Source organism: Topomyia yanbarensis, chromosome 2, assembly GCF_030247195.1.
Source record: "Topomyia yanbarensis strain Yona2022 chromosome 2, ASM3024719v1, whole genome shotgun sequence".
NCBI lineage: Eukaryota > Metazoa > Arthropoda > Insecta > Diptera > Culicidae > Topomyia > Topomyia yanbarensis.
This window is the reverse complement of record NC_080671.1, coordinates 232,003,560-232,025,596: the sequence shown is the minus strand read 5'-3', so window position 1 is coordinate 232,025,596 and position 22,037 is coordinate 232,003,560. Positions and strand designations below refer to the sequence as shown.

Below are 22,037 nucleotides of genomic sequence, written 5' to 3'. Positions count from 1 at the left end.
TCTGACCGTAAATTTTCTTCCGTATAGGTAAGGTTTGAAATAATTTATTCCCCAGTGTATTCCTGTCTTTTAGTATTGTCAATTTATTTTTCTCTCCTGGAGTGAAGCTTTTGCTCGCGAAAGCTATGGGTAAGTCGTTTCCTTTTTTAATTTGGGATAAAACTGCTCCGCATCCTACGTCTGATGCGTCAGTTGTTAGTATAAACGGTTGAGCAAAGTCGGGGTATTGAAGTAGTTTTGGTGAGATTAGGTGTGTTTTAGTGTGTTAAAGGCGTTTTGGCATTCATTTGTCCAAACGAACTGTTTATTTTTCTTTAAAAGTTGATTTAATGGGTGTGCTATTGTTGCAAAGTTTGGCACAAATTTTTTACATAGGGATTTTTGTGGAGATATGATAGCGTTTCCTACAAAAATTCCAGGTGCAATTTCTGTAGAGATGACTACCATGTCTTCCTTAAGATTGTTGTTACTTAATTTTCTAATCACTTCGCATCTTTGCGGTATTATGAAATTGTTGTTTACGCTGTCTTGTATAGGTACGGACACGTTAGTATTATTTACTGAGAAATTTAATAACCAACATTCGTAATCGATTATACATTTATGGGAGGAGAAAAAATCTCTGCCCAAAATGCCATCGGTTTGAATGGGAAAGTCTGCGTTAACTAGATGAAGGTTATGTTTAATGATTATGTTATTTCCGAAATTTAGTTCACACACCTAGAAAAAATAGTGTAAATTTACGTCTCCTGACCATGACATATACGAGCATCAAAAATGACTTAGTTTTACGTTTGATTTTAATTTTACATGACGTTTAATTTCGTGAATCATGTAATTTTACTCTACATACAGCATTTGTTCTGAATGGTAGGAAGTGTAATTTTAAGTCATTGCGCATGTAAAGTATATGTTTCATGTAAAATTAAATGGAACACGGTAATGTTCTGTCATTTCGTAAATTACGGTTTGTTGAATTGTGTCATGTTTGCAATTACGTCAACGATAAAATTCAGATTTTTTTGGTGTGCAGTTTCGGTCAGTGCTGTTGTTTCTATTTCGTCTTCCGTTATTCCAGATAATTTTACTCTGATATTCTTATTTACTAATTGTTTGGGCATTACTCTATTACTCTTAAAAATAGAGATATCTGCACCAGAATCTATTATCAACGTACAGATCGAATTGGCCATACGCACTCCAACTTTTATGAAGTTAGAAGCGCTTACATTAAGAGTCAACACATTGGCCCAAAAAAATGGTTTTGAATTTGTTGTTGTTGCTGTCCGCTCGGTGCAGGGACCTGCACAGCTGTTTGTGCTTGGCGTTGGTCAGCCATGCATGATTGCGGTTCAGTACTTGCTAAATACATGTTTTGTCGATTCGGCGGGAATCGATTTGTTCCATATCGAGTCTGTTGAGGTTGGTAATGACCACGGCCTCGTTGGTTATTATACACGTTTCTATGTGGATAAGTATAATTGTTATTATACGATCGCTGTGGACCGTTATAGCGCTGATTGGTATTAAAATTTCGCTGAATTGCGTCGTCGTCTTTGGGAACGGTAGTGCTGCTGTGTGTTATAGTAACTTGGGGGTTTTTGGAAAGAGTTTCGTTTAACTCGGTTGTCCCATCTGTTTTTATTTATGTTTAGTAGGGTGGCGGATTATTTTTCATTACAAGTTTCGTTTTCAACCATTAAGTCGATTGCGTCGCTTAATGTATCAAATTTGCCGACCCTTAACATCATCTTCGTTTCGGGGTAGCGTGAGCCGCTTATCAGTGCTTGTATACCCGCCTTTTGTGCCTTCTTTTTGGCTACTTCACCCGGAAAGGCTTCTCGGATGTATGCGTTGGCGAGCTGATTGCTCAGTTCGTCGACGCTTTTAGCAAAAGTTCGCGGGTCACTGTTATGCTTTATATTTTTCAAATTGTTTTCTGCGGAATCCGAACTGCTTTTGTCTGTGCAGTTCAATTGAATTTGCATGGCGATCTCAACTAGGCTGGCTGGGACCGCTGTAAAAAGGTCTCTCGCTTTGCCTGTGAGCTTGGTGAGTACTAGCTGTACCGCCGTGGGTTTCTGAGCTTCGGTCACGATCGTATTTATAAAATTTACAGCATCTATGAAACCTTTAGCTCCTTCTTTATTACCATCGTATAGTGGAATTAAAGAGGCTAGCTTCGCTGCCGTTTTAATGTCGAAATTTGCCATAATTTTTAATTTATTTAGCCGATTCGTGAAAATGATAGCTAAAATTATCCCTTTTAATCTAAATTTTATTTTAAATTTTTGCAATCTCTTGTTTATTGTAGTTGTAATATCAAAATTTAACGTTCTCGATGATTTTTCAAATAAAATAATTTCTCTGAGGTTAATGTATCCTCATTTATTAGTAGATATTCTTGTATTGCCCTGTAATTGGCTTTGCATAATTTTTCTTTTTCAATTAAATTGGAATAGGAAAATTTCTTGGTGATAGATTTTTTTAAATTATTGTCGATCTTTATTAATGTTTCTAGTGCTTTTTCCATATGTTTTTTTTGTATTGTTAAATTTATTGTTTTATGTCTAATGTATGTGCATTCTAGATCTGACCTAGACTTGCAAGCGATTTCTTTGCCTTCTTAAACGCTTGGCGCTTGACGTATCTTGTGTACGTTTGGTAGATGGTAAATATTAATTGTATGGAGCAAATGGTCAGTAATAACCAGTATTTCGTATCTTGGTTATCCTGCCAATTTGCGTGCTGTTCCAAGCTATTGATAATATTTATTTGCGGATCTCCGCTTACTGTCGGGGATTTACTTGTTCTAGACCCCATTTTTTCGAACTTTAATATATAGTAATTTAGTATCTAATAATTAAAATTTAATATACAGTATATAATAATTTAATATCCACCTGTGATATATGCTTTTAGGGTTATTGGGCGGATACTTCAGTTGATAATTTTATTTTTATTGACAATTTTAGCCTGGATTTTAGCTAAAACCTGTTTACTGTTTGGTTGTGTAGTGCATAAATTAGGTTTTGGTTAAGTAGATCATACTGTATGATACTGAGGCATAAATCTAGACAATCGATACTATATAGTAATCAAATAACAACAATAAGTTTTGTTCTATTTTAATTTAAAGACAATTGGAACGGTACAAGACACTATTTGTGTCGATTCTTTTCACTATTGTACAAACTCTTCACTTTTTACTGCATGCGCATTCATCGAACTCTTACCTCCGGATTCTGCTGCTGTTGCTAGTATCACCGTCATTCTCCGTCAGTCATGCAAACCGATTCACTATTGTACAAACTCTTCACTTTTTACTGCATGCGCATTCATCGAACTCTTACCTCCGGACTCTGCTGCTGTTGCTAGTATCACCGTCATTCTCCGTCAGTCATGCAAACCGTCCGAGTAGGTTGAGATACTGCTACGTGTCGAATTAATTTGTAACAACTCGTGGGCCTGTGGCTAGTGTGGCGGCATCGGTACCAAACTGTTGCCGTACAACTGCTTAATTTGCAACAACTTGTGGGCCTGTGGTGGGTGCGGTGGCATCGGTACCAAACTGTTGCCGTACAACTGCTTAATTTGCAACAACTTGTGGGCCTGTGGTGGGTGCGGTGGCATCGGTACCAAACTGTTGCCGTACAGCTGCTTTACTTCCTCATGGTGTTATTCGGGTGGATAGATAACTGTTATTTGTGTGAATTCTTCTGGATTTCTTTTCACTAATTTAATTTCGTTTTAACGATTACTAGTGGGTGTTAGATGTCCATTTTCACTTCATATTTCGAGTTCTTCAGTGGGGTGTTTTTTTTGACACCACCAGTGGATGTGGCACTTTTATAGGTAGCTTTGGTGGCACGCTGCTTACGCGGAGCCTTACCTCCAGTAGATTTACGAGCTGTCCGTTTAGTACGGGCTATTGTCTAAGAAATGTACCGGTGCTTTTTTTTGAATACACTGTTTATTTGTCGCCTCTGCATAATAATGACCTAGTGAGAATGTTGCTATAACATGTGGTGCGACCCAGAATGATTTAACTGGAATGCGCCCATCTGGTTATGCAAGTTGGATTTGAAAACGATCGTTCAAGTAAATTACGATCTGTGGGAATAATTTGTGATGCTAGAAAGTAAGTCCGTTACACCAATATGAGTATCAAAACAATTTGAAGAGTCGGAAGTCTGTTTTTTTTATTGTTACGGGACCCTATGGCAATTGCAAAAATGGAAGTGGAATGGAAAGGCTACTCGCGGCCACACGGGAACCGGAATGTCCGTTTCGGGGTCAAATCACCAAATGGTTCCAAAACCACGAGATACAGCCTACTGTTGTAATTCCAAGAATTTTGATACTCATATTGCTAGTATTCCATTGAAGTTCGCAAATAGTACCCCAGCACTGGAACCTGTTTCCGGAAATCCGGATTCCCGGAAACCGAATGAGGCAACACGATTTATTTTACTAAATCCAAAAGTGGATGAGTTCCTGAATCCAAAACACCCAAAAGTATCCAAATCGGTTGGATATTACCTTAGTTATGAGCATTTTAGTTTTGTGGGTACCCGGGTACCCACGTCAGCCTGTTACGTAGTGAAAAAAATCAGCAGCCCCTCTTTACTCTCCCCCTTACTATATCAACAATATTATTAACCCAAAAGCTTGACTTAGTGAAGTTCTAAGATGTCACAAAGTTTCAATTTCCAGCTATGGATAAAACATGGGAATTTCATTAAATGAAACTTAAAAAGGGACCCGGGTACCGCGTCGGACACACAACGGGTAATTGCGAAATCCGCGTAAAAAAACTGCCAAAATTCTTCTTCATACTTTGCATTTAAAAGGACTTAGAATTTTATTTAGCAAAAAGTCTATCTTTTGCATTCAAAAGGACTTTGTATAATTTATATTTTAGGACCATCATTGCACTATGCAATGGGTGATTTATGGTATAAATCAATCATGTTGTTTTCAAAGAACCTTACTAATTACTATGGTATATTTATGGTGCATTATGGGGTTGATTAATTGTAGCGAACCTGGTCTCGGACCATGAGCATTTGCTCGGAAAAGCTTTCGTTTATCTTAATAATATCGCCCATAGTTTCTTTCATAGATTTTCAACACAACTTTCTCTCGTGTATACGACTTTTAGTACATCGACCCTACGTAATACTTTTCTTCCAAAATTGGCGATTAATATATTTCCAATGAACTCGCATTAGGGCATATCTTTCACTTATAATTTAATGCAAGTTATAAAATCTAAACAAAAGTTCGAACAGTTATAATCAGCGATCGGTTTTTGCATAATGATGCATTTCAAATTTTAAAGTTCATTGGTTGCAACATATATCTTCGAAGATCCAAAGGATCAATTAACGTTTATTTAGTTGTTAATGGGAGTTAAAATGGAATGTAAATTAAATCTCGCATACTTATTGAAATGGTCCTATGTTCAAATGAGAACCTCTCTATCAATAATTCTCCAATGCTATCAATAATTCTCGAATGCATCGGAAGACTCGACTAGCATACTATGCAAAAAGTTGAGTAGCAAAAATAAATTCGACCGAGTTATTAGTGGAAGAGAAAGTAAGCAAAGAGAGGCTCTCATGTGCACATCGAACCTTTCCAATAAGTTTCCTAGATATACTTGTGAGGTGTAAATATACCTCAGTTTCTTACCCCTCAATCTCTTACTCAGCAGTGTCCTACACCGCCAATAATATCTAGTTGTTCTGGCACCACTGACACTGCACATCGGATGTTGGATACTGCCACGATTGTCCTTTGCCAGCGTCCTTGTGCAGCAGATTCTCGTAGAGGTAAGTTATATACAAAGGAGGCATCTACGTGTCGATTGATTTCCTCAGTTGTAATAATAAATTGCTTCCTATAATACATCCTGTGCAGACGGACGATTTTACATTGGCGATCCTGCCAGGAGTAACTATTATATTAGTTAAAAAGTCGATGAAATAAGCAGCAATAGGAAATCACTCCACATGGGGACTTTGAAAAAATTAAGAAAGTTAATATGGAGTGATCCGAACAAAACAAAATGACGTGTTGCGATAAACGCTTATTGGAGAGGCATGTAACGAAAACCGCCCGCCGGTGTGTAATGAAAACCACCTGAAAAAAAACAAACAAAATGGCGTGTTGTGGCAACCGCTTAATTTTTGGAAAGGTGTGTAACGAAAACCGCCTAGGTTAAGATGTGTAATGAAAACCACTTGCAAAAAAAAAACAAAATAGTGAGTTATGATAATCGCTATTTATTTGACAGGCGTGTAATGAAAACCGCCCAGGTATAAGTGTGTAGTGAAAACACCTGAAAGAAAACAAAATATTGTGATAACCACTAAATATTTGAGAGGCGTGTAATGAAAACAGCCTTGGGTAAAAACATGGCACGCGAGGATAGCCACGTAATTGAAAACGACATATTAACTATAATGAACATGTTTAAATAATTGTTCGGTGCACTTTGGAACAGTAATGGAAACCGTCAAGCGAATAAAAATATTGTTATAGGTCATCACGGCTATAAATTCGAACCAATGGCCAAAGCAATTGAGCAAGTTATATGCATTTCGAGAAGACTTCCATGAAAGAAGGCATGCTTACTAAGCTTCGGTGTGTTGTATCGACGGTTTCGATTCTGACCGTTCGTGCGCTCGATGATACATTGCCTGGTATGACGAGAAACTATCTCCTTCGACGAGGGACGAATAAACAACTCCTGTACAGCAAGAGTCGTTGCTGTTAATCTGGAACACTCGCCATTTCTTCCTCCTTACGACCCTGATCTTCCCCATCGACGGTTTTAGGATTGAGGATTTTATCGTTGAGTTTGAGGTCGTCCAAGTCGACATCACTATTGGATAACAGTGCCGTTGCTCCCCGCGTCGATGTATAATACTATCCCTTCTAATCCAGAGAATCCGTACTACTGTGTTAAATCACTACGGAAGCGCAACTTTTTCTGCTGATAGGAAGCTAAAAAACTGTCCTCTCGAAATCCGTTAGTCATTTTCCGCTAGTACCTTGGTTGCATATTAGGTTTTGATCAGAAAGATCCCGTTTACGATACACTTTTATTAACACTGAATCTTTTTCACTTTATGATGAATAAAGTTATGACAGATCAAGCAACAAAACGTGTTTCACTTACTTCGACAACATCGGCCGACTAAGCCCGATAACGGGCCGATCAGAGCAGGATATCGGGTTTATATCCTGAAATTTTGCACCATTTGCATAAACCGCGTCAACCTTCGAATATAACCACGCCATACACGCATGCAAAAACTACCTAAAATTAAGTACTTTTGACTCAATCTCGGGATATCGTGCAGGAGGGTAAAATTAAGTAAACCGTGTTGAAGGTAGACAGAACAGTTGAACTAACCAGTCTATGAGAAGAATTTAATGGAAGAATAGTAAGTGCGCAGTGCTATTAGAGTCCAGCTTTTAGTGTCACAAGCAATAGTTTCCATTTAACTACGGCAAAAATCATAACTCAGCCTTGAGTTCTTTTTACTTAAATTTAAGTTGAATTTACCTAATTTTGAGTATACGCCAAACAACTCACAAGTACCCTACTGCACGGAAGACCTAGATTGCGTCGAATCTCTCGTTTTGTTTTTGACAACTCTAAGAAGTGCGAAAGCGACGCACAACTCAAAAGTACCTAAATTTAAGTTAAAAGAACTTATTCCGTGGGTTGTTTTATTTTTGCGTGTATAGAAAAATTCACAGTTGCAAAATGTTCCAGTTGACCGACGAAATCGTTTGCTTCGTGGTCGACCGATTAACAACCCGACTGCATTGGGTTTCGTCGGTAACGATAATTTACGTCTGCATTTTAATCGCCACATTAATATGCAGACGAATTAGTTAGTATTAGCGCTGATATCACTGGATATACTGAAGTGACATGGATATCACGTTAAAAAAATTGGCGGTTTCGCAATCTTGTCGCTATATTGTTCTTCGCTATTTTCGCTAATTTCCAGTGATAAACACAATCCTGCAGGAACAAATCATAACAGAAACATAAATTGCCAGACATATTAAAAAATTCAAAAATAGACCATGCAAAGTTGCCAGTTACATCTAATTGGTCGGAATTCGAGCAAAATTGTATTGAGATTGGATAAATTTGTTTTTTTTCGATTTTTTTTAGCAATGATAGAAAATTGCTTAAATTTTCTAACATTACCGAAAAAAATACGAATTCATGCAATCGAATGGAATATAACAATTGTTCTGAAGTGGCATTCCCCTCGAGTGCCCATGGGCCATGTTAATTAAAATAACATAAGTGATGAAAGCTGGTTGCCGGTCCGATGGGAATTTCTAGTCCATCCGCTGGGTATGCAGGCTTCACACGTAAAACACGGGTTGGAAGAGTGTAGCAGTTCTTTTTTTAGGGAAGAGGAAGAATGTGAGGTGTAAATATACCTCAGTTTCTTACCCCTCAATCTCTTACTCAGCAGTGTCCTACACCGCCAATAATACCTAGTTGTTCTGGCACCACTGACACTGCATATCGGATGTTGGATACTGCCACGATGGTCCTTTCCAGCGTCATTGTGCAGCAGATTCTCGTAGAGGTAAGTTATATACAAAGGAGGCATCTACGTGTCGAGTGATTTCCTCAGTTGTAATAATAAATTGCTTCCTATAATACATCCTGTGCAGACGGACGATTTTACAATACTCTAGTGCGGAATTTTGCGCCTCCTCTCTTTTTTGAATACTGCTCTCAGTATATAATTGATTCTGAATGGATTGCTGTTGGCTCTCGCTACGAACTCTGTTTCTCCAAGGATCAAAAACCGTTCATAAAACATTTTTGAAAATGTTTGTTTTGAATGCTACTGTATTCTGGAGAGAAGATGAACGACGCTGATCTTGCAGCGCCATGTTCCGCAGTAGCAAGTTATGGTTTTCTTCCCTCAGTAGTTTTTATTTTTTCTTCAGTTTTGCTATTACATTTTTTTTCATTTTCGAACAGTGAGTTTCATATGCTTCCGTTTGGCATATGGGTCCTTTCACATAGTATCAAATACGTACATTTGCGAATGGCATATAATTTATTTACAGAGCTTAAAATTGTAAATTGTTTCGTTAATTCGATAACTTTTCAATTTCCAATGATTGTGAACCATCGTGATCCAGTACACTCGTTATGTCATTTCGAGAAGAAACATTCGTTTTATATAATTTATTTACAGAGCTTAAAATTGTAAATTGTTTCGTTAATTCGATTACTTTTCAATTTCCAATGATCGTGATCCAGTACACTGGTTATGTCATTTCGAGAAGAAACATTCGTTTTACGAGTTTAAACTAGAAAGTATACATCACTACCACGGTGCTAATCAATCGACACCCGCACATAAAGCGGGCCCTACACAAGCAGAAATATCAACATTAAACCATTATTGATCAATATACTGAAAGTGTAAAGGCGTCTTGAAAATATTCAATCTGTTGAACACAAATAGAATTGACGAATTGAAGCAGTCTTGTTAATATATACGTATATATTAGTGTGACAATATTCTCGTGTGGGGTGTGTGGCCCAACCTTCTGGCAACCCTATACCATTATATGGAATTTGACAGCGACCAACATACAGCGTGTTTGGTTCATGATTAAGAACCTCTCATGGGGTGATAGACTGTCATATTTGGAGAAAAAAATGTTCTACACATACCATCAAATCTCAACCGATACAGAGTTATTGAACTTTTTGTGTAAAAAACGTATTTGTCTTAAAATACCTCTAACTTTAAAAGTATACTTTGTATTTTAAATCTTTTAGTTCCATTCGAAAGGTGAGAAAATTTCCTATTCAATGGTGTTCTCATATTTTTTAGTTAATTAGTTTTAATTATCTTTTAGCTGTAAAGTAGTTAAAAGTTAGTGTTTTTGAGGAGGTTTTTGCTAATTTTCTTGAAATAATGAAGTATGATTATAATAATATCCATTATCCAAAAGTTGGGTTTTAGGACGATTCATAATTTGTTCTTGGACGACATATTCCTATCTCTTCTCACTTCTTTGTAATTTCATTACAGCTGAGAAAAGTGTATGTACAAATATCTTTTAGTTAAGTGTACTAAATGATTTTTTACTAACGAAATAACTCAAAATTTGTGTTTTTTGGAGAGTTTTTTAATTATTCTAATTATTAATCAACAAAATTTATCGTTACTATTGTTCATTTGATGCCCCTTAATGTTCTCTATAACTTTTTATTTGACACTTTGTCTATATCTCTTTTCATTTTGCTGCTATTTAGTAGTTAACACAGCATGACCTCGCCAAAAATGTAGTGGGTTCGAAATCGTTATTTTTGCATATGGAACGATGTGATAAAAAACAATTTTGCGTCGAAACCAAAAGAGATAATTGAATGGAGTCAAAGAAAGAACTGTAGAACTTGCTGAGATGCATTATTTCCATGATAATAATAATGACGTTTATTATTTACTATTTTAAGAAAATAACGAAAATGCTAATAATAGCACTAACTTCAAACTAATTTACTTCTAAAAGAATACTAAATTCACTTAACTGAAAGGTATTAATACATTTTTCTCTGTAAAATTTTCCTGGCTTTCGAATAAAAGAAAAAAGTACAATAAGTGCCATACTTTTTCAATTAGAGCTGGTATTAGTGAAAATGAGATAAAAATAAAAGTTGAATAACCCAAACTCATGAAAATAAGAAAAGGTAAGTGTATCATGTCAAAGAACGAATTATACAGCTCTTCAAGACTAACAATCTGGATTATTAAAATGGTGAGGTTAACTATTAGGATTTTCAAGAAATGAACGAAAAATCGATTAAATTGTTTAATTTTCACTAAATTACTTTGAAAAGGCTACTTAAACTTATTAGCTGAAACTTGTGAGGGCATCACTCAATGCGAAATTTTCTCACCTTTCCAGTGGATCTAAAATATTTGAAATTCGAAATAGGAATATACTTTTTGAGTTAGAGGTATTTTAAGACAAATAAGTTTTTTACACATAAAGTTCAATAACTCTGTAACGGTTGAGATTTGATGGTATGTGTAGAACAATTTTTTTCTCCAAATATGACAGTCTATCACCCCCTGAGAGGTTCTTAACCATGAACCAAACACCCTGTATATGGGGCGTTATAGCTATAAAGCCCCAAACAAAGAATTATGTTCGGCACCATACACGACTTTCAAGCATTCCACAGGATGTTTTGCATCTAGTGGGATGATTTAATACTTTAATATTATTCAGAAAATCAACATTTAGTTACTTATTACAGCTTTTAATCATTCGATTAAAAATTAATGTTTTGATTTTCATGGCAGTGATGCTGGCTGTACAGAGACGTCGTCCTTGACAGGGGGCTAGGTCCGCCTAATTAAAAAGAAATCTCATTTCAAAAAAAAAATCATTACAAGCGATGATGATAATAAACTTTTACCACGAAATCCATATAATATGCCAACGTGTTGTCACTTACCGTTATTATTACGTTAAAGCAAAACACATTTGATGATACACGGAAACAAATACTTTATCGTTTTCATGAATAAAAAATAATGAAACCAAAAATTTTGTCATCCTTAGAAGTCATGATTATGGTTCATCATATCATAATGAAAAAGACGAAGATCATGAACTATAACAAGCACTCCCATGATTACTGATCATGGCCGCTACTTATGTAACACATACCGGCAATGTTTGACATGTGAGAGCCTGATTGCCGCTATTTAGGGGTATTCATTCAACTGTTTTCCTTCAGGACATCATATTGAATGAGTCCAATTGAACAAATGCAGTCCGAATCTGCGCGACGAATAAAAAAAATTTAAAGTCACGTTAATGGAAAAAAACTCCGAGTCTTTCGCAATGAACACTACTTTAAAATCACAAGTTTGAGTCCATTAACTATAATTGGTTTCTAGGCCCAAACCAAAGTGTATAATTGGAACTAGCCATTGGCGTTTATTCGAGGCTAAGTGCAGCTTACAAGCTACAATATGTTTTGAATATAGGCAAATTATCGCGAATTTTTAGCACAAATTTACGGAAAAAATTACAGCATACTTTATTTAAAAATTACGAAAGTTCTCCTCATAGTGTTTTGTGTTATTTAGAAATGAAAATTTTCTCGCATGCCAAATATAAAATAGATAAGCCATAAGTTCCCGAAGAAAAATAGCAACAGTATTCAGGTTATCTCTATCCTATGCTGGTGGTGCAGAGGCTAAATCACTGATCTCAAAAGGCCCTTCATTTAGGGAATATTACCAGTAGGATCAGCACTACACCGCAGTTGTCCAATTGCGCGTTAGAAATAAGTTGCGAAAGCTCAGAATGACGATTGTTTATAATGGCCAATTTCCCAATTAACTTGAAAATCAAGCGAGTATTGGTTTTTTTTTGCGCAGACTATTTAATAAGCACATTAGGATCTCAATAGTGACAGGTTTGTTTAAACACGAAGAATTATTCTAATATGTTCAAACAGCAGTTATTCGTTGCATCATGCATCATTTATCATGCGACACATCAATACTGCAGCTCAATCATTTTCAACATAGCGATTTTAAAATCTATTCACTAGGATTCTAACACGGTTTTTGAGCAAAAACGCTTTTAATCCACCTTACAGTGTGATGAGACATTTCTTATAACTCTTATCACTCTCTTCGGATATTATATCGTTTGAGAACATTTAGAACTTGTTGCTTCGCGAGGTTTTTGATAACACATACTACATGGGATAGTGGCAGGACTCAGAGAATCGCTCAAATCAGCATAGGACAACATCAGTGCTAGAAATCTCAAACCAAATCAATAGGAAAGCGAAAAAATGGCCCGTAAAATAGACATACCATCGAATTATTGTTAATGCTCTGTTAATAAAATATCTAAATTGTGGTGGGAAAACTGAATTTTCCTAAAGGGGTTATTTATTAATCATTCGCATGTATGAAAAAAGCCTTATGTTTACATTTGTGAGTATCGCCCTTTTCACAAAAAAGCGTTGAAATGAAATCGCAGCTCCTGATATCACGCTATCTCTGAAGCGCATGCGTGCATAGTTCCAAATTTTACTTTGACATCGACTTTTTCTAAAGGTGACTTCCCAGTAGTATCCTAGATTTGAATTATTATCGCTAATCCTAATGCCAAAGAACAAACAAAAACCTCTCGAAAACGAACCGTTTGGGGAAATCATCATCATTACTGGAATTTTCATTTTCACGAAACTTTTCGATAGCCTTCCGTCACTTGCGTTAATGCACTGGTTGCACAGTGCTCCAAAAATCTAGCGAAATCGTCTTAGGGCACCAGCGGGTCTAATTTAGAGCTATCTGCGCAACGAGTTAAATATGTAAAGAACACTAAAAATTAATTTCTATTCCATAATTTTCAGTTCAGCAATTCGAGAGATCGTGCTCACCGCAAGCCATGAAAAATAGACTACGTTGTGAAGCGATGGTCACTATTTATTAAAAAATCACGGTTAAATAAAAAATTAAACTATTAAAAAATTTCAAATAGTTTATAATTTTCACAAACTTATTAGGAAAAATTGTTTAATAAGCTTTCGTAATATTGTGTAGGAAAAAAGTTGAAAATTTCAGTATTTTCTCTATCTGCAACATATAAACCCTTAAGTATACTAATTTATTGGTATACGAATTGGAATAGGTTCGCCAAATTTTGGAAGAAGTCTATAAAATAACCCCTTGAAAGCTACCTAAAAATTGTTGTAGTTCGATGCAATAAAAAAAATCATATTTGGCAATTCATATTTGGCTGATAAAATTGGGGTGTCAATGTATTATAATAGATATTCAGCATTCGAAGAAGTTTCTTGTGAACGAGTGTAGAACGACTTTGTTTCTACGGTCAGCGGCGTAGCCAGAAATTCGGTTTGGTGGGGGTTTGGTGAAAATCGATCTTACTGTCCAAACGGCATAATCCCGAAACCATAATTTTTAAAGTTTTAAAATTATGTAGAATTATTTTCCAGAAAATAGTAACAAGGTTCGTGTCTTTAGTGAATTTGTTGAGACTTTATTGTAGTCATGAATATTAACCTGAGAAAATTCACCATAAATACTTCTTGGACGATATACCGTCAAAATTATTTTATATTAATATTTATCAAATGATGCGCTGTTTAACGTTTGTAAAACTCATTGAAGATACTAAACCTCCGAAATTGGCGGTTTCAAAATGATGCTATCTTGACCTTAAATTACTGTTTTTAAACATTTGACCTATACATATAATTGGTCATACAACAAAAATCAAATGCTCATCAAAATTGATCAGAACCTGCTAGAGTCGAATGGAAATTGTCATTTTTCATAAATTTCTCTCTACATTCGGAAAGTGTTATCCTCGTTATTAATCATATTACGTTTTCGTCTCAACTCGACGCATTCCCAAAATAGAAACCTGTTTTAATCCACCTAGTGGTGCAATTGTGCTTTTCTCATTTGTCCAGACTACGATTTCATGGCTGGTTATGTTCAATACAATGGTGGAAATGAATATTACATGTTCAGTACGATTTGCACATACATACAATGGATCGACAGCCACGATTTTGAGATACTATGTGATACTGAAACATCGTTTGAAGCCAGCTGTGGATCATGGAGAAAGATCCGGGAGGTCCGGGTCCTGCCGAAAATTTTCAACTTGTTAAGAAATTTTAAACTAGTTTTAACTTTAAAGTAGCAACCCCTCACTGCATACTCCCTCCGGGCCGGTATGATTGACGATTTTTAGAGTGATTGCATAACCTTTCTATATGAGAAAGGCAAAAATGTACCAAAGTCCAAAAAAGTCCATGTTTGCCAAACATCTCAATGTTTCATGCATTTTAAAGGCATTTGGCATCAAAAATACAAATTTGATTTTGAAAATTTTTCATTTCAGTTTATATGGGAATTTGCTGTGTGATTGCACTCTTCAACTCGTAACTTCGGAACCGGAAGTCCAATCAATAAAAACTTCAATTGCAGCCGATGGGGAGGTTGTACCTTTCATTTGAGACTAACTTTGTGCAAATCGATCCAGTCATCTCTGAGAAACAGAGGTCACATTTTTTCCACATACACACATACATACACACAGACATTTTTCGATCTCGACGAACTCAGTCGATTGGCATATGACACTCGGCCCTCCGGGTCGGGATTAGATTGACGAGTTTTAGAGTGAATGAGAAAGGCAAAAACATTTTTAGCAAATGTTGAAAGTTATGCATTTCTTTGGTGAGCAGTTCTATGTTTCATCGACATTAAATCAATTTTAACTTCGCTTCCTATTAAATAAATACCCTTATTACAGTACATCTATACAAAAACGAGCTCAATTTGAAAATAAATCTGAGGATTATGATTGATTACAGAACTCTGGAATTTTCTATTGGAATGTTTTCAGGCAGGAATTTGATATTGATGCAATTAGACAACTGTGAAATCAAAACCAATAGATCAGTTGCATATCAGGACCCCATTCCGACAATTTATCAAAAGTCCTCATGATGTTTACAACAACAGGTTATCAATCTTTTAATGTAGAATACATTTAAGCTTTCAATATAGGGGTCCCGTTTCAAAATATCGGCTACGGCGCCGCGTCAGATTTTGAACGTTAATAACTTTTATCATACTTAACAGAATGATTTGTTTTTTAGGCCAATTTGTTGAAAATATGTTCCTCTATGCCGTATTAAAATTTGAAGTATGTATAACATGCACTAATAACAAAAAATTGTGTTTTGAAAAATCTTTCGAAAACGACTCGGAAAAGTGAAAATTTTCAGCCCATCCCGCACAGAGCCGTCACTTTGGTAGACCAACCGAACAATAAAATAATGAAAAGTTTATATATAGGTCCACTACATGTTTGTTACTATGATTATTCGCATTGGGTTGCTTGACGAGAGCAGTTGGTGGGGGAAAGACGGCATATTCCTTTGGTTAGGCCATTAGAAGCCGGACGGAAAGGAAAGGCTCATGCACGGCACGAGAACGAGCGAGAAAGCGATAGTAGTGCATATTTGCGCGATTATAAAAATATCTGTCGGTCGGTTTTTCTCATCATTCGTATTCGTTCAAGTTCAAGCACTAGCAAGCAGCCAGTCCACCGAAGGAAAGCAGTTGGCGATGACGACGGTCGGAAAAAGTGCCCCAGCTACTGGTGACTCATCGCAACTCGATCAGGAACTGTCGCCCTGGAAGAATTTCGCCCCAACTAAAGGGCAACAGAGAAACTAATCTGTGTTCTAATAAGAGTTAAACTGGCTCACCGTGTCCGCGGGGAGCGCGTCTGAATTATGCTCCTGCAATAAAACAATAAACGGTTCTTTACAGGACCAATTAATTGTGTTCTAATAAGTATTAAACTGAAATTTACATTTTATGGTGTATAACAAATAATTTTCAGAAAGCTATATAAGAAATACGATGTGTGGAAAGAAAGAAAGAGAATTTAAATTATCCTCTCTCGCTCGTTTTCGTGCACTGCTTTTCCATTCCTTTCTGCTGCTAATACCATCATAACTAAAAACGAATGTGGGTGTTTCCCCACCATCCCATGGCCAGTATCAGCGCTAACAAATAACACAAAAGAATTTAAATTTGTGAAAATCTTTTCCTTCTTTCTTTTCAAATCTGCAACATTCTTTGAAAATATTGTTGGAATGTTGTTATTGAAAAACTGAACATGCAAGTTTGCTAGCACTGGCCACTAGATTGAAGGCGATGGAAAGACAGAATATTCGTTTTGGTTATGCTAGTATTGGTAGCCGAACGGAAAGGAAAGGCACAGGAATGGCTCGAAAACGAGCGAGAGAGCGATAGTAGTGCTTTTTCGTGTTTTCATATATGAATATTGGTCGGTCGGTTTTTCTCATCATTCGTATTCGTTCAAGCACTAGCAAGCAGCCAGTCCACCGAAGGAAAGCAGTTGGCAATGATGATGGTCCGCAAAAGTGCCCCAGCTACTGGTGGCCCATCGCAACCAACTACCGATCAGGAACTGTCACCATGCCAGTATTTCGCCCCAAATAAAGGGCAACGGAGCAACTAATCCGCTGGCTAACATTCCAGCGTCTGGTTCGTAAGGTTGTGTATTACTTCAAAGTCGAGCTACGCTTACAAAGCTCAGCCGTAATGAAGCCAGTGATGCCTACTTGGTCGGTTTGTTTGAGGATACAAAATAGTTCGCCAAGTACGTAACTTTCTCGCAAAAGAAATCAAACTGGCTCACAGTGTCCGCTGGGAGTGGGCGTAAATTTCAATAAAAGCAACGGTTCTTTGCAGGACCAATCAATTGTGTTCTAGTGAGAGTTAAACTGAAACTTTCATTTTAAGGTGTGTAACAAATTTTCAACAATCAACATAATACGTTGTGTGGAAAGAAGTAGCTTGCACACGGAACAAAAATTTAAATTATCCTCTCGCTCGTTTCGTGCACTGCTTTTGCATTCCTTTCTACTGTTATTATGAGTATTACCAAAACGAATGTGTTGTTGCATGTGTTTAAGAGAAATGTTGAAGTCGCATGCTTCTATTCGAGCTTTTTGGCAGCCTCTGTGAACTAACTGCATTAAATGATTTTTTTGTGCAGCTCCGTGTTAGTAGCAAACAAAATGGCCCTACCAGTGTCTGATTCGTGAGATTGTGCAGGATTTCAAAGTCGAGCTAAGCTTATAAAGTTCAGCCGTAATGGTTGTAACGAGTACATTATTGTAAATATGTAAATGTATATAGTTCTGTAGTTATAATTTAACTTAGTTTTGTTTAATATTATTAATATTTAATTTTCGTTATTCATGTTTACCGCGTTCATAAAATCGAGCTGCTACGGTAGCGCAAGAGAGACTTCTTTAAAATAGACTTGCTATAATCCACTTGAGTTACCACCGTTCTTCGCACGCGCCAATTTGTAGTTTGCTTTGCCTAGCGTCGCTACCGATGGGAGTGTAATTTGGCTACCGAAAGAGGCTATCGACCTTATCAAGAGTTCACGAACCCTTGCATCCTTCGGTGAAGAGTCTGTTTCACTCTGATGGCTGGCAAGCGACGGGCTGGCACAATTGAAGCCACCCGTAGAAATGAGATGCTGTTATGCAGCTGGGGAAACTCGGGACTGTTAATGCGAATTCGAGAATGTCGCTATTGTCCACTTCGTGGAAAATACGTCAGATCCGCTAACGAAGACCTTCAAACCGCGGTTAATCTGAGGATTTTCAAAGCCCAATAAACCACTTTGAACTAATCAGTGGAAGAGGCAAGAGTGGTTCGTCATTTGTTCGCGCCGTGATGTGTTCAGCGTGGTAATTAAATTCGGCCTTAAAAGTTTCACCCAGTTCAATAATCAGTTTCCCTTCCCTAACAGAATAGCAATTGATAGTGCAACCCAATTAGCTTGGCGATTCTTGTGTGCGCGCCGAAGAAGATTTTAAGGTAAACCCGTAGTTTTGGTTACCAAAAAAATGTGCTTGTGCTTATTTGTTCCCGTGCAACGGCAATTTATTTCACAGGTTCGTGGCAGCCGTCGAACGTCCAAAGCATCACATCTCCTCGTTGGTAACCACTCTTGACCCCACGGTTCGTCTCAAGGTTGGTCCCGGTGGTACACGTGGCCGGAAGAAGGCAGCATCCGTCAAACCGCGCCTTGGCAGGACCATTCGACTACCGAAACGCAGTACCAGCACACCCAGTACATTTTCCGGTGACGACCGGGAGATTTGGCGGCACTACCCCGCCAGCAGTCCACGAATCGGCGGTGAAGACTATCGTCGTACATTAGGCGCGATCAGGAATGATCGCACGTCGCATCAGCAGTAGCAGCAGTAGAAGGAATCGCCGTCTCCCGCCCAACATCGTCACGTAAAACCTAGGTCGTGAGTAGAGTGATTTTATGTTTGTGATGTCCATGCGCATGGGGTCACCATAGACGGCCGTACCCTACCAAATTTTGCCATCGGTGGCTCGCCCATATAGATTGCCGTTCAATTAGCACAGCACTGAACAAAGCACACCTCGAGAGGACGCACAATGGGTAGTATTGCGTCGCACTAGATAGGAGAGAGGATGATTGAAGGGAAGGGAATACTGCCTAGCTAGGTTGAAACGAATATCGGAATGAGAAACTGAACGAGGATTGTATAAATAAAGGTATTGATGTAGCGGAAATGTGCTGTTTGTGATATAGCAGAAAAATGCATCCCGTAGGGTAAATGTACTGATTGTCGTCTTGGTGAAGTTTTTCAGTTCTAGTTAAATCGTGTCGTGTTAGTTTTTTTGGTTGTTTTGTTTTTTACTGGGGAGGTTGGCCCCGATACCATCCGGAATCACTCTCTAGTCGAATTCTGGTTGATTGGCGGTTTGGACTTTGCCAGTGATGATAACAACCCGCGAGTGTAATCTTCGTTTCGGAATAAATTCGCATTAGCCGTTTCGGATTATCTTTGGCTCGTATAGCACGCGGATAATCGACGCGGACGGACTGTGTCTCCAGCTAGCTTGCTTCCTTCCTAAAGAGAGGAAAACCAGAACCTTCTCCCGAGGGGTCTCACTAGGCCGGGCAGCTCTATAACAGGTGGGTGGTCTCTCAACTGAGAGTGGCGCATAAACCACCCACTTACCTACCTCGGAAGCTCGTTAGGCTGGCCAGTTACATTTGGCGCCCAACAATACCAGGCTTTTAGTTTCGTTGCAGCCAAGTCACATTGGCACCCAAAAAACTAGGTTTTTTTAGTTTTCTTACCAATTTCGATTGGTGTTCAAAGAAAACGAAAATTTCTGTGCAATACAGGTGGGCGAAGAAAGAAGTTTTTTTGTGTGGTAACTTTTCCTCTAAAAAGGGGACTTTTCTCAATTGTACATATCATTTCCATTATTTAGTTAATCCATATTATATATTTGTTATTTGCATGTTAATTTATTTTTTCCAATCATTACATTATATTTTCTTTGTTATTTATTGGTTCTCCTAATATAATCTAAGCTTTTTCGCATTTATAATTACATTATACGTACGCCTACATCACCTTATTACTTGCTATAACGAGGTGAATGCTACAAAATGAATCGACTTTTCCCACACGCGGAAGATCTCAATCAAGAAGAAGTTGACTATGAATTAATGATTCGTGGGCAACCAGAAGAGGTATTTAAACTTGACTTACCAGGGAAACAAAGGCAGTTTGTTCAGGGAAGATCAACAGGAATGTAGAAACTATTGGTCATCTCTGAATATCAGGGACGAGGGCCCGTATATAGAAGGAAGAATCGTGAATTTAGAGAAGGCATTGTCGAGAAAGATGGAACCGAAATTAGAATCTAGAGTACTGCATTACTGGTATCGGGTGAAACGGTGTTTGGCTGCCAGTGAAGAAGAAAAGAAAGAGAGGAGGGAGCTAACACGACGAATTGAGAAGGTTATGGTAGATTTTCAGTTTGGACCATCGCTGTCCCCGTATAAGGACCAAATTAACATTATCCAAGGGGCCGAAGGGGGTACAGCCATGTCAAATCAGGTAGGCGGGTTTACACTACCGACAAACCAGGGGACTCAGGAATTCATCCTCCAAAATCCGCCAGACACGTCGAAGGGGGCAGTCCAAAAACAAACTCCAGTGATTGATGGCTCGATGATCACGGTTTCACAGGAAGAATGGACGAATATGAAAAAGACACTGGTAGAGCTGATGGAACAGGTCAAAACCAACAACGTGCAGAACACAAGAAGTGGGTTTCATGAAGCTACGAACTGGGAAACACAACGCCACGAAAGAGAAGAGATGCGCGGCATCGACCAGAGAAGAAGCGGCCAGGATAGAGTTCAACCCCCCCGGGCGACCAATTGCCACGTTTCTCGGGACAGGACCAGGATACTGAATCGAGCGACAACGAAGATGGAAGGCGACGACGTCAGTGGAACAGAAACAGCGTAGAAGACGAGTGGTCCAGTCACGGAAGCTATCGATCGACAAGACAGTTGGGTTGGCAACCCGAAATCCCACAACGCAGAACGAGACATGGTAGACGAGATGAAGGGTATGGACGTGTGGAAAAATGGAAGTTGCGATTCACGGGAGAGTCATGGTTCCTAACAGTAGAAAACTTTCTATACAAGGCGAGAAAGTTAGCAGAACGGGAGGGTGTATCCAAGCAAATCTTACTGAGAGACATCCATATGCTACTCGAGGGGGCTGCATCGGACTGGTTTTTTACATACGTGGACGACCTGGACACATGGGAGGTATTCGAAACGAACATCACCTACCGGTTCGGGAACCCGAACAAGGAGCAGGGGATTCGGTCCAAAATCCAAGAGCGCAAGCAACTGCGGGGAGAATCGTTTATCGCGTTCGTGACAGAGATCGAGAAGCTGAAACGAATGTTATCCAAACCACTTTCAAGGCGAAGAAAATTCGAAGTGATTTGGGATAATATGCGGCAGCATTACAGATCAAAAATATCGATCGTCGAAATAAATGATTTGCAGCATCTCATTCGGCTTAACTATCGTATCGATGCAGCAGACCCGCAAATGCAACAGACAACGATGGATAATCAAGCACGCCGCCCGATCAATCAGATCGATGCAGGTTGCAGCGACTCTGATAGTGAGCATTCCGCGCCTCTGAACATGATGAGAAGTCGACCTAGCAGGGAACCCGCATCATTCTCCGGCACGAGACCAACCTCTCGCCAATCCCGCGATCTACCGGTGAGAATAGATCAATCGAATCAGCAGCAGGTACCAATGAAATGTTGGAACTGCCAGGACGAAGGGCATGGTTGGAGGCAGTGCACTAAACCAAGGTTGATTTTTTGCTACGGCTGCGGAAATTTGGGGAGAACAATCCGCAGTTGTGAGCGGTGCTCGAGCACTTCCGGTTCCAGAACCAATCAATCGCACCAGGGAAATGAACAAAGGGATGGGAGTCAGGGAATTCGAGCACCCCG

The 22,037-nt window shown here is 38.4% G+C and overlaps 1 protein-coding gene and 1 long non-coding RNA gene across 2 annotated transcripts in view; both read left to right on the top strand.

Annotated features, from left to right (window-relative positions):
• LOC131680119 (GPI ethanolamine phosphate transferase 1-like) overlaps positions 1-22,037 on the top strand; it is a 938,165-nt gene that overhangs the window by 358,799 nt on the left and 557,329 nt on the right. The gene's annotated exons all lie outside the window — the stretch shown is intronic.
• On the top strand, positions 17,870-19,232 carry LOC131682963 (uncharacterized). The gene is made up of 3 exons (XR_009304285.1): positions 17,870-18,394; positions 18,457-18,524; positions 18,602-19,232. It is a non-coding gene; the product is annotated as an uncharacterized LOC131682963 (long non-coding RNA).